A 13,460-nucleotide genomic window follows, 5' to 3' on the forward strand; every position below is an offset into this window, starting at 1 on the left:
GGCTTCTAATCCGAACGTTAGGATGCCAGACTGTTGGGAAGGTGGAAGTCGCGTTTAAGATTCCTGCCACCAGAATTTCACATCACTGAACCTGCCATCGGAATTTCCAGTTATGGCACGGACTGGAATGGATGAAATTAAGAGGAGTTCCAGGAAAAGAAGAAGTCCCCTCTGCCCATCTCAGGAAGGTCCTCTTTTGGGGGTGAAGGGGGGGGGGGTTGGGACAGAAGGGAATGGGTGCGAATGAAAGAACGGAATCATACTATTTACAGAGAAACCCAAACAGAAGAGTAGAATACAATACGGGCTTTGAACTCCGAAGTTTTACTTCAAATGCAAAATATGGACAGAAAATTGTAACAGGAAGCCAGCCCGAGAGTTTTATTCATACATACACCTAAACCTGTGTACAATCACTGAAAAAGTAAATTGTATCAGCAGGCATGCTCTAATTTGACATTTCTGGGTAACGACAATAATCAACTGGTATTCAATCAAGAGTGCCCTAAAGCACTGCAAATTCTTGAGATTATTTCTAAAGTGAAAGGAAAATGAACTTATTACGTTCAGTTGTTCTCCTGGAGATACACTGGAAGACTGCTAACCCTTCGAGAACGAGCAGGCCAGACTGTGAGCATCCGACAGCAGGGACGAGGGGATGCTCACCCTGAATCCTTAGCACAGCATCAGGCACAGAACTATGGGGGGCCGCACACGTGGCGGCCGGGCCTGCAGAAGGGCGCCCACACTTACCGGGAACCCGCCCTCCATCAGGCCTCCTGGTGCGTAACGTGGGAATAATGACCGTACCCATTTCACAGCGATGCTATGACAATTAAATGAGATAGAGCACACCAAGAAGGAAGAATGATATGCACAGAAATGAAATAGATTTATTTGTTGTTAGTTTGTTAATGATTCAGTTATCGTTTTCGATTCAGAGTACCGACCCTCCTTGGTGAATCAAGTTTGCCACCGCCTAATTTAACTGTATTTGCCACTCTAAATACTCTCTTCAGTGACGTACAAATTGCTTGAGATAACGTGATAACGTGTATGTGTTGTAACTCAACGCACTGGGAATCTGACATCGAGTATGTTGCAACTGACTGGGAAAATACACGTGGTGAGAAGGTTAAGAGGGACAGATCGGAAGCTTAGGAGCTAACTCCCTCAAAGGAAGGGAATGTTATAGAACCACCTCTCGGCACCTCACCTCCTTGCAGGCAAAACAGCTTGGCAGGGATCAGAGTGTCCGCATGCATGGCACACCCACCTGCCACTCAGCCTGGCCCCGCGGACGGGCAGGCCATTTGGCTAATATGCACGAAAGAGCGGCACTCCAAAGCAATCTCAAGGTAGGGGCCTCCTTGAGAGTTTGGATCCAATGCCAGCTTTCACAAATAGAGCAAGAAGACGAGCCATCGTCTTGCAAAAGCATCCATCTGGCAAGTCTCATTTAATTATCATGGGCAACTGTGTGACTGGGCTGAAAAGTAGGACAGAACACAAAAAAACAGTGGAACTTTAGGAGAATGCTATTTGCTGGAGACGGGAGGCGCCATACGGCAGGTCTGTCTGGACTCCATTCAAGTGTCATCTCCTTTTTCAAGCCATGCTCAACTCTCCAAAGCCAAGTTGGTTGGTCTCTCCTCCCTGTTCCTGCAGCATGTGAGGGTACCTGACACTCTTATACTTATACAGACATCCTGGTCTGCCTCTTCCATCAGACTCTACGTACTCAAGGGCAGAACCACGTCTTACTGACTGTACCTCGGATGTGGAGCAGGGGCAGAGCTGCGTGGACAATTAATTCCCCTCCAAAAGAACAAGGTCCCCAGAGTCAAAGGAATTCGATTAGAATCACAAGAAGGGACCTAGAAGAAGAGACTAACGGTGACTTCCCTGTGTGGGGGGCACCATTTCCACTATTTTGCAATAGCGGGCCGTAAGATAGCCACACATCTACCTGTTCATGTGGATTTTTGTTTAGCGCAGAGATTCAAGGTGAGGGGGGAGGGTCGACACAGAGATGGGAAAGATAACTGGATAGGACTTAGACGGGAATCGAGATTCTAAGACAGATACCCTTATACCAACATTCGTTTTGTCACCCATCCTTCCGAATGCCAGACGATAGATTCTTTCAGTAGAATTAAATATAAATCCAGTAGGGGGGGGAAAAAAAACCCTGAAAGGATACTTCAGATGTTAACAATGGTTATCCCTGGGTTACGGAGAGTTTCAATTTCATTCTTTCGACTTACCTTCTCATTTTTTTTTTTTTTTACAACGAACACGGAGCTAATAATGAACCAATAAACCATTTTTTAATTTAAAAAATTGGAACAGCTCAAAATTACATAATCAGTTACATTTAGCTCTGGCTACCATCAAGATCCAAGCCTTCCAGCGTGACACCTGGTAGCAGTTACACAACGGCCAGGCCTGGCAAGTGGCGCGGTCCGGCTGGCCTACTTGTTCTTGTGTGCTGGTTAATTGGGCAGATTTCTAAGTTACTGTCTCAGGCCAGTTGTAACCTAAGGCTAACAGGAAGCTTTCATCCAGCTGGTCCTTAGCCTGGCCAACCAAGCTCAGAAGGCCTCCAAACTTCAATGTGCATTTGAAGCACTAAGAAGTTAAATGTAGATTCCTGCCCCCTCCCCCACCCCCCAACCCAATCCCAGAGATTCAGTAAGTTGAGGATCTGACCCAGCAATGTGCCTTCTTAAAGTACCTACGAAAGACCCTGATCAGGGCCGGGACTAGGGTGAGGCCAGAAAAACACATAGGGTGTGGATTTTAAGAAGGCACTCACCCTCCTCAAGGTTTGTAAATACAGGGCTGGCACAGTCAGCGAGCACCTCCTTAAATTTTGCACCCAAGGCGCTTCACCCTAATCCCAGCCCTGTCCTAACATTGGTGATGACAGACCTCATTTTGAAAAGGCTAAATTACATGAGTACAGTTTCAGCTCTACATGGCAAGTTGCACTATGAAAATGTTTAATGCATAAAGAATGAGCTAGGTATAAATCTGATTCCTAAAAATGAAAATCTGGGCTCATCTGCATTTTGTAAGTGCCTCGATGCACTGTGTAAGGCATTAAATATGCATTTTGCTTTTAAAGATACATAACTCTGCAATTCTCCAGGTTAAATCTGAGCTGTGGTTTCTGAGATATTCGGCAATCAGCAGTATACCAAATGACACATTCCCTAATTCCTCCCAAGTTGGAGGTTTAGATAAGCCTAAGAGGTGTATGAGTTATGTATTTCCTGCGGAGATTAAGAAAATAGCCTTTTCTCCTTTCAAAGCTTCATGGACCTGAGTCATTCCAGTGTCTCCAACAACACTGATCAGCTTGTAGGCTGATTTCAGAGTGCTTAATGACTCTACTGAGAATTTATGGCTCATGCAATTAAAAATCCTAACCATTTGCTGATTTACCCCAGAAATATGTGATCTTGAAAAATATTCCTTGTTACCACCATCAGGCCCATACGGAAAGCAAGAACAAAACAAATTTTTAAGAACACAGCACAGATAATAGGAGCTGGGGTGGGGGTGAAAGGAGACACACAAGTAACCGGTGCAGAAGCATTTTGGAGTTGAACTCCTCTCGCCCCCGACCACCTCGACCGGCTCCTGCTACGCATGCACATTTACCCACGCTCTATAATCAGCAAAGAACACGAACTTAGGTCCCCAAACAATAAAGAAACTAAATGAAGAGGGCTCATAAGGATGCATTTTGTTTTTATGACTGTAGGTCTGCTGGTATTTAATGGCAACATAGCAATGCTTTGTAGCAATCTGTCACTATTTGTGCCTGGGTCAAATCTGTATTCCTGCCATCACACTGTTACGATAAAGGAACTTAAGTCAGCTAAAATAGGAGTAGAAAACAATTCAGGTTAACTTTTACTTCTGCTTAAAAATCTCCCCAGAATAGATATATTGAAAATATATTTTGTTTTACACATTCTTAAAGATCGCCGGAAACTGGCAGATGGGCACTTTGATAGAAGTTTGTTTAACAAACGAAATAAAACTTCAACTATAGGTGCCCGTATCCAGGTATCTTTAACAGAGTATCTACCATTAACACACACATGCGCGCGCGCGCGCGCACACACACACACACACACACACACACACACACACACACACACACAGTGGCACCTGGGTGGCTCAGTCGGTTAAGCTTCCAGCTCTTGGTTTTGGCTCAGGTCATGCTCTCACAGTTCATGAATTTGAGCCCCGTGTCGGGCTCTGCACTGACAATGAAGAGACTGCTTGGGATTCTCTCTCCCTCTCTCTCTCTCTCTGCCCCTCCTTAACACACTCTCTCTCTCTCTCAAAATAAATAAAATTAAAAACAGAAATCAAAACAAACAAGCAAAAACACCCTCCTAACAAAGTGATATTCTAAACTAGGGGTAAACTAACTTTCCATGAAAGGGTGAGGCAATAAATATTTTAGGCTGGGATTTTTTTTCTACCATTCAAAAAAAAAAAAAAAAGTCTTAGTGTATGGGCCCTTCAAAAAATAGGCTGCAGACTGAATCTGGCCCCAGGTCTTACAGTCTGCCAATCTGTGTTCTAAACAGCCATTAAAGATCTCCCAATCCTGAGATTGGGATTAACGAAGATTAAGTTAAAATAATTAAAAAGTAATAAAACTGCCTGCAGAAAGCCTTCCTCAACCAGAACCCCCAGGCTCAATTTACAGGGGTACCACTGCCATGTGACCCAGACATGGGGCAGGAGGATGTGGTCACACGCGTGGAGTGCAGGCATGCGATAAAATTGTTAGTACAAGCATTGAATTCATTTTGCCACATAATTCAGAAGTGGAGGAGAACGGTTACTGACATCTAACTCATGGGAAAAATATGCACCTCTTCGTGGGTTTGCTTAAATTTACACTAAGCTATAGGTGAACCTGTAAATACATGTATAACTGAAGGCGGCTAATTTGATGTAAAAACATCCCTGGCTCAACTGGAAAGGAAGTTTCCATAGAAGAGAAGTTCCACTAATATGAAGAGGAATTCATGCTGTTTTTTGAATAGTGTGCCCCAAGTTCAGGGTCAATTCTGGCAGTTTACATGGTTACATAACTTAAACCTGTTTCTCCTGCTTTTCTACCATAAACATGAAAGAATGGCCAGATCATACGAACAAAGGGCCTTAACAGTCTAGAAGGTTGCCTGTTCTCAAGCAGGCTGTGTTTAACTAGATCCCCCAAATTAGCAACACACCCCACCAGACCAACTTTCTTATACGACATGAAGGAAAAATGACACCAACGCATATCCTAAATGTTTTTAGAATATAAGAGAATCCAATTCTACTTTTTTTTTTTAATTTTTTTTTTTAACGTTTTATTTATTTTTGAGACACAGAGAGACAGAGCATGAACGGGGGAGTGGCAGAGAGAGAGGGAGACACAGAATCGGAAGCAGGCTCCAGGCTCTGAGCCATCAGCCCAGAGCCCGACGCGGGGCTCGAACTCACGGACCGCGAGATCGTGACCTGAGCTGAAGTCGGACGCTTAACCGACTGAGCCACCCAGGCGCCCCTCCAATTCTACTTTAAAAGGAGGTTGCCATGATATTCCTTTTTTCTTTCCACTTAAGTGTCTCCAGCAATTCTTGCAGCCACAGAGACCCTCTTAATTAGGAAAAGGAGATATTAAAGTGTCACATCAAAAACAACACTCGTAACTCCCAAGCAATTTAACAACAAAAACTCATTTCAAATTCGGGAAGAGAAAATAAAAACAGGGCTCAGACACTGTCAGATATTGCAAATGAATACACACTACCTATAAAAAGATTAATGTAAAAAGACAAGCGACTGTTTTTACACGGATTAGCAACCACGCTAAGAAGATCTGAAAATTATTCCTTAATTTAGAACTGTCCCAAAAGCCAGCACAGTGCATCTTCTGTGACATATGTTTAAGACATGGGAGCATGAAAGATAATGACAGATGATAACCTTATTTACTCCCAGGCACTTAGGCAAGGTCACTCATTTGAGATTAAACAAGATAATTATAAACCTTAAATAAGCATTTGATGGGTTTCTTTAAAACCCCAGTCACATCATCCGTGTCCCATCCGCCATTCTACACAAAGTCTCAAAATCGCACCATAGACGTGAGTTAAAAAAAATTACGCACTATCCATGCAATGAGATGCCAAAATAAGTTTGCGGAAGAGTATTTCATGACGTGGAAAGATGTGTACAATGCATTCACTATTCAACACAAAAACACAAGCTTACTTGCGAAGCAGTAGGACCTCAGTTTTATTTAAAAAAAAAAAAAAAGTCTAAAAAAATGGTCACGAAGAACATATACACAGTAAGGGATATATTAGCAATGGTAAGTAAATGAACTTTAAAAGGCATAATTAAAACGTGCTTATTTTTGCTTATTCACATTTTCTAGTTTTTCTAGAACTATGCTTCACACAATATGTTATAATTAAAAAATTGTTTTAATTTCAAAACACACGCACACAAATGTCTGCACGAGCCATGCTACATTTCTGGTTACTGGGATAGCCTTACAGCAAATCCTCAAAAGCAAATAAATAAATCAAGAAAGGATTCTATTCAGCACTGGCTTTATTTAATGTTTAAGAATTCTAATACTTTAATCTAGAAGACCTAATAGAATCTATCTAATAGGAAAAACAAAACACTAAAGACCAAAGCCGCTCAAGGCTTTGCCTTAAAATGGTTAGCCTCTAACATAAGTATGGCCCGGACACCCAAATGTTTCGAAGGTCATCGCAATCCTTAAAAAATGGCTGACAGTTTAGAAGGCAGAGAAACATTTCCACCTTCCAAAGAGGCAAAGTTCTAGTAACTGCTCTTGTCTCCTGGGGATCTTAAAAGGCACAGACCCAAAGTCCCCCAAATGAGCAATCCTTGAAGGCCACCCCATATTACCATTTCATCCTGGGGGAAGGTTCTTGAGACCTCCCACTGGGTGGGTGACCCAGAGGTCTTGCTGGCAGGCAGTCTAAGCCTTCTATCTACATGGCCAACTTGACAGGTCTGCCCTCGCCTTTGGCGAACGTGCTGGCATGTACCTTGTTTGCAGGGAGTTACCCTTAGAGTGGCTTCCCCTAGAAGAAGGATAGTTTAGCCATTCATAAGTAGACTTAACCATAACCAGGGGTGCCTGGGTGGTTCAGTTGGTTGAGCGTCCAACTTAGGCTTCGGTCACGATCTCGTGGTTCAGGAATTCGAGCCCCGCATCGGGCTCTGTGCTGACAGCTCAGAGCCTGGAGCCTGCTTCGGATTCTGTGTCTCCCTCTCTCTCTGCCCCTCCCTCACTCACACTCTACATCTCAAAAATAAATAAACATTAAAAAAAATTTTAAAAACTATAACCAAAAACACATAAAAGGCAGCCCAGATTTTGCAAATGTGGTCAAAGAGAAACTTTCTCTTCAAGAGGCCTTATTCCAGATGATTTCCTACTTTGACTGAGACAGGTACACTGTATGATCTATAAGTAATTGCTCATGCCAGACAGGATGTTAATTACATGATATGGTGATGTGAAAATAATGCATTATTTAGCATTTCCTTAAATTGTTTCAAGCCCCGTTAACACTCTGCTGTAAATAATGTAGAGTTGGAAACTTTGAGAGTTGACTTGGTACAGTTTGGCGGTCATTTGGATAGCCAATCTAGCTTAACTTGCCACGTGTTCCACGTATACCCACGGGTGAAGGGCAAGCCCCAGAGTTCTCCATATCTCACTTGTCCTGTCTGCCTTACTTTACCTCCACCTGAGTACCACAGTACTCTGACTCCACTGGCTAGGTTTGTCCTGAAAGGGGAGACCTTTAAGACTGGAGAGAGATCTATTTATGCCCCTAGATATCATTTACCACACATTTTAGAATCATAATGCTGGTCCAGCAGATAATGTGCTAAAGAGGCATTTGAAGGTTACTGGCATATCAAAACCAAAATGCAAGTCTCACTCAAACGGTTAGCACATCTATTGTCAAAAAGAGAAGAGATAACAAATGTTGACAAGGGCATGGAGACAAGGGAAGCCTCACACACTGCTGGTGGGAATGCAAACTGGTGCAGCCACTCTGGAAAACAGCATGGAGGTTCCCTAAGACATTAAAAATAGAACTACCAGGGGTGCCTGGGTGGCGCAGTCGGTTGGGTGTCCGACTTCGGCTCAGGTCATGATCTCACTGTTCGTGGGTTGGAGCCCCGTATCAGGCTCTGTGCTGATGGCTCAGAGCCTGGAGCCTGCTTCCGATTCTGTGTCTCCCTCTCTCTGTGCCCCTCCCCCACTTGAGCTCTGTCTCTGTCTCTCAAAAATAAATAAATATAAAAACAAAATTAAATAAATACATACATACATACATACATAAATAAATAAATAGAACTACCACAAGACCCAGCAATCCCACTTCTTGGTATATATCCCAAAGAAACAAAACCATTACCTTCAAGAGACATCTGCACTCCAGTGCTCAGTGGATCCACGCCAGTGGATAAATGGATAAATAAAATGTGTACCCCACACACAGAAATATTACTCAGCCTTAAAAAAGAAGGAAATCCTGCCATCTGTGACAACATGGATAAACCCAGAGGGCATTGTATTATATGAAATAAGTCAGACATGGAAAGACAAATATTGCACGGGATCACTTAAATGGAGTCTTTAAAAAAAAAAATGAAGTTCATCAAAAAAGGGTAGCAAAAGGGTTGTCAGGGCCTAAGGGATGAAGGAATTAGGACGAAGTATTAAAGGAGTACAAAGGGTGAGGTATAAGATGAATAAGGTCTGAGAATCTAACGAGTTATATGGTGATCATAGTTGACAACACCATATTATATAATCAAAATTTGTCAAGAAAGTAGAACTTCAATGTTCTCACCAAAAAACAAAACAAATTACCCTCCCCCCACCCCCAAAATCCAGAAAACCGAAAATAAAAAGGGTAAATATGTAAGGGGACGAATATGTTAATTAAGTGGATAGGGGAATCTTCTCAAAATGTTTCCATTCATCAAAATCATCATATATACACTTTGAATATCTTACAATTTTCTCAATGATGCCTCAATAAAGCTGGAAAAAAAGTTACTGGACCTTCTTAAAATCATTCCAGAGGTTTGAAAACCAACTGCTGATCATATGATCATATCATAACTGATATGATCATAACTGATACATATCATAACTGATGATCATATCAATCATACTTTCTTTCCACAGTTGTATAGGTTACTTCAGGACTCACCTGGGATATTTGAAAGCGTATGCCAAAATAAACGTAAAAAATATGTACATTACTGATTAACACTTAAGTCTGCTATAAGGTTCGAAATATTCAAGAATATTGGGTGGTGACAGAAAAAAGAAGTGGATAATTTAGAGTTAAATGTACATTTGGCCTTTTATTTGTGCTGGATCTGGTAAAAACCTTACCGTGTGACATTTATTGTAGGCAAGGAGACCAGAAGTTTCCAATGGAGTATCACAGGCCATGTATAGAATCTCAGTGGTGTCATCTTTCTTATACCTCCAGGAATTTTGGAAAGAGTAGTACCTATTAAGAAAGCACTTTTGGGGGGCACCTGGGTGGCTCAGTGGTTAAGCATCCGACCTCGGCTCAGTCCGTGAGTTCGAGCCCCACATCCGGCTCTGTGCTGACAGCGCAGAGCCTGGAGACTGCTTCAGATTCTGTGTCTTCCTCTCTCTCTACCCCTCCCTGCTCACACACACTCTCTCTCTCTCTCTCTCAAAAATAAATAAATGTTGAAAAAATTAAAAAAAAATAAGAAATCACTTTTGGGGCACCTGGGTGGTTCAGTCAGTTAAGCATCCAACTCTTGGTTTTGGCTCAGGTCATGATCTCGTGGTTCGTGAGATCAAGTCCCGTGTTGGGCTCTGCACTGACAGCACGGAGCCTGCTTGGGATTCTCTCTCTCTCTCTCTCTCTCTCTCTCTCTCTCTCTCTCCCCCCCCCCCACCGACTCCCGCTCTCTCCTCTCTCAAAATAAATCAACTTAAAAAAAAGAGAAAGCACTTTATTATGTCATTGTATCTGAATACAATGACATAATAAAGTGCTTTCTCTTTTTTATATGTATATATATATGTGCTTTCTCTTCATATATATATACACATACACGTATATATACATACATATACGTACACGTATATGTATGTATATATACATATACGTATATATATAAGAAAACACGTTTGGATAGTTCTATACATTTTAGAATGCTACTTTCCTCCCAATTTTAATCGACAAAGGAAACAAACAGACATTTAACTCACCCAAGATATCAAACTTCTTTAGAGAACTAAGAATCTGATTTCTGTATGCATCTTCAATAAGCAGTTAAAGGGTGATTATAGTAATGCAAATTCAATGCAAAGAGTCACCGGCTTTTCGTGTGTGTGTGTGTGTGTGTGTGTGTGTGTGTGTGTGTTTTAAGTTTATTTATTTATTTTGAGAGAGACAGAGAGAGAGCGCACAAGTGGGGAAGGGGCAGAGAGAGGCAAAGACAAAATCCCAAGCAGACCCTGTACCGCAGAGCCTGATGTGGGGCCTGAGCTCACAAAAGGCGAGATCATGACCTGAACCGAAGTCAGACGCTTAACCGACTGAGCCACCCAGGCGCCCCTCTTCTGTTGTGTCTTAGCGAAAACTCCCATCAGTTTCCACTGGAAGTTCTGCTCAAAAATGGCAAACATGTTATAGCTCTTGCCTGGCCTTTATAAACCACTTTTAATACCACAGAGCCAACAGTCAACAGAACAGACCCATGTAAATCATGGCTTGGTTAGAGAAGTTAAAAACAGACTTAAAACATTTTCAAATTTAATATGCTACATATTTTTCTCTAACACAAACTGACAGAACATGGTATTTTTTAAAGCCTCCCACATAAGCAATTAAAACATACACACATGCACACACTCAGGGTACTCAAATCTATGTGTGGAGTTTTTAAAACAAGTGAATTTTTCAACCATCAAACATTGAACCATTCAAAATCATGGATTTTCATAAGCATTTCAGCTGAATCTATTACGCAATTACTCATTAATGTCACTGAGTAAAAGTCACTGAATTTCTGCACTAATATCATGCATTTATTATTCTGATTTCTATCAATTCTAATTTTTGCAGAGCACAATTCCTTTCATCCTTGGGGCTAAGCTTATTTACAGAATAAATCACACAGTAGATCTTCATACGGATTTGGCTCAGCTAAAGTGTTATGTCAAAATGGACACAACTCTCCAATTTAAACTTTCAAAACTATTTTTAGCGTTTGCCTTTAAAATTTCACATTAAAAAAATCTTTTTCAAAGAAGAAAAAAATCAACAAAGAAATTAGCTAACTTGATCTGTGAACAGCAACTGAGCATACTTCACCAGAGGTCTGATGTTTTTGAGTTTCACACAAAGATACTACCTCTGTCAGGGGCAGCTGAGTGGCTCGGTTGGTTAAGCGCCCGACTCTTGATTTTGGCTCAGGTCATAATCTGGTAGTTTGTGGGATCGAGCCCTGCTGACAGTGTAGGACTTGCTTGGGATTCTCTCTCTCTCCCTCTCTCTTGGCCCCTCCCCTGCTCACACACACACTCTCTCTCTCAAAATAAATAAACTTAAAAACAAATACTACCTCTGCCAAAGAACTGGGAGATAAGGAAATCCAATGTGGAAGGTCAGTGAAAAGAAATGGCTACTGTTAAGTGTTTGTAATGAACTGACATCAATGAAAGATTTCTTGAAGAACCTTAACCCACGGGGTCAGACAACACTCTTGTCTGTGTGCCCAGTGTCATGAAGCAGAAGCTCAGGAAATGTTAGGTGCATGTCTGTGACCCAGGCCCCAGCAGAAACAAAAGGCCTTCTGCACCAACGGGGAATCCGAGAAAAAGTTCATTTGCAAAGCTTAATGCCGTTTCTTATCCAGTTTCAAAACAAGCATGAGTTCACCAGCAGAGGTGACTAACACTGATCCTGCTGGATGGCAAATTAGCCTGGTAAGTAAAATGGCAGCAATTTTGTCACCAGAGAAAAGTAAGGGTGACTTCGGGGACATCTTTCTAAGGTCAATGACTCACGGCTAACCGGCAGACCAGACTAGCAAATGGAAGCATGAAAAAGGGGAAAGAGACAGATCTCAAAGTCTCCTTGACCTTGAAGCCAGGGAAAGAGAGACGCAAAACGCACTTCATTTTATAAAATTCCCAACTACTGAGCTTCTCAAAGTGAGGTCTGTGGGGCAGGCCATGGCCATGATCCGCTGTTCCTGGTCAACGAGAGTTAAGTACACAGCCTGATAATAAGCATTTACAAGGAGCAATCTGACAGAGTAATTTTTCTATCTATTGAATCTCACAATTTAAAAAAATCAAACGTGGGTTTTGCATATGTCTGTTCTTTTTCATTTCACTTTCCTAGTGACTGGCTCTTACCATATTTTTTTTAAGTTTCTTTATTTTGAGAGAGAGAGAGAGAGAGAGAGAGAGAACGAACCAGCAGGGGAGGAGCAGAGAGAGAGAGAGAGAGAGAGAGAGAGAGAGAGAGAGAGGAGGGACAGAGGATCCGAAATGGGCTCTGCACTGGCAGTGGAGAGCCCTACACGGGGCTCAAATCCATGAACCATGAGATCATGACCTGAGCCGAAGTCGGATGCTTAACCGACTGAGCCACCCAGGCATCCTGGCTCTTACTGTATTTTATACAAAGTACTGGGCCAGAATAAACTGGAAAAAAAAAGGAAAGGTCCTTTACCACAGATAGTTGGGAAACACTGCACCAGAACACCCAAAAATTGAGTTTTGTGTGGACAATGTGCATATTAGCCTGTAAGGAGACTGATTTACCTGCAACCGTCTCTTAAATTACTCGAATATTGAGATTTTGCAGAAGCAGATCATTTTGCCCATGTGTAATATGCTAAACTCCTCTGATTAACACCTGAATTAATCTGGAGATGTCTGGAATGCAGGCCAATGAGATACCATATAATCAAAGCTGTTCAGAGGAACTGAGATGTTAACACGATTTCCTCCAAAAAAGAGGCAAGTTCTGTGGTCAAACAAGCTTGGGCTGCACACAGCATCTACCGGCCCTCCTGGGGAGGCATAACACACACCAGCACAGTAAGGATCCTGAGAAGGCCTGTAGTTCAGAAACTTGTTTAGCTCCACAGACGTGACGCTCTTGATGTAAACACGTAAGAACATCTTGTGCTTGGAAATGAAGGTCTAGTTAAAAGACTCCAGAAGAGCAATCAAAAACCTGCCCTAAATGGCACTTACTAGCTGTTTCCTGTCTACCCTTGAAATGGATCATGCTACCTGCCGCATACCACGGAGCTTCAGCATCAATGAACTTGTAAACTCACTTCTGAGCAGGCAA

The 13,460-nt window shown here is 42.1% G+C and overlaps 1 protein-coding gene across 2 annotated transcripts in view; it reads right to left on the minus strand.

The window, feature by feature from the left end:
- Positions 1 to 13,460, minus strand: part of KIT (KIT proto-oncogene, receptor tyrosine kinase) — an 88,425-nt gene that overhangs the window by 18,608 nt on the left and 56,357 nt on the right. The window lies entirely within an intron of this gene.

The sequence above is a fragment of the Prionailurus viverrinus genome, chromosome B1 (assembly GCF_022837055.1).
Source record: "Prionailurus viverrinus isolate Anna chromosome B1, UM_Priviv_1.0, whole genome shotgun sequence".
Taxonomy (NCBI): Eukaryota; Metazoa; Chordata; class Mammalia; order Carnivora; family Felidae; genus Prionailurus; species Prionailurus viverrinus.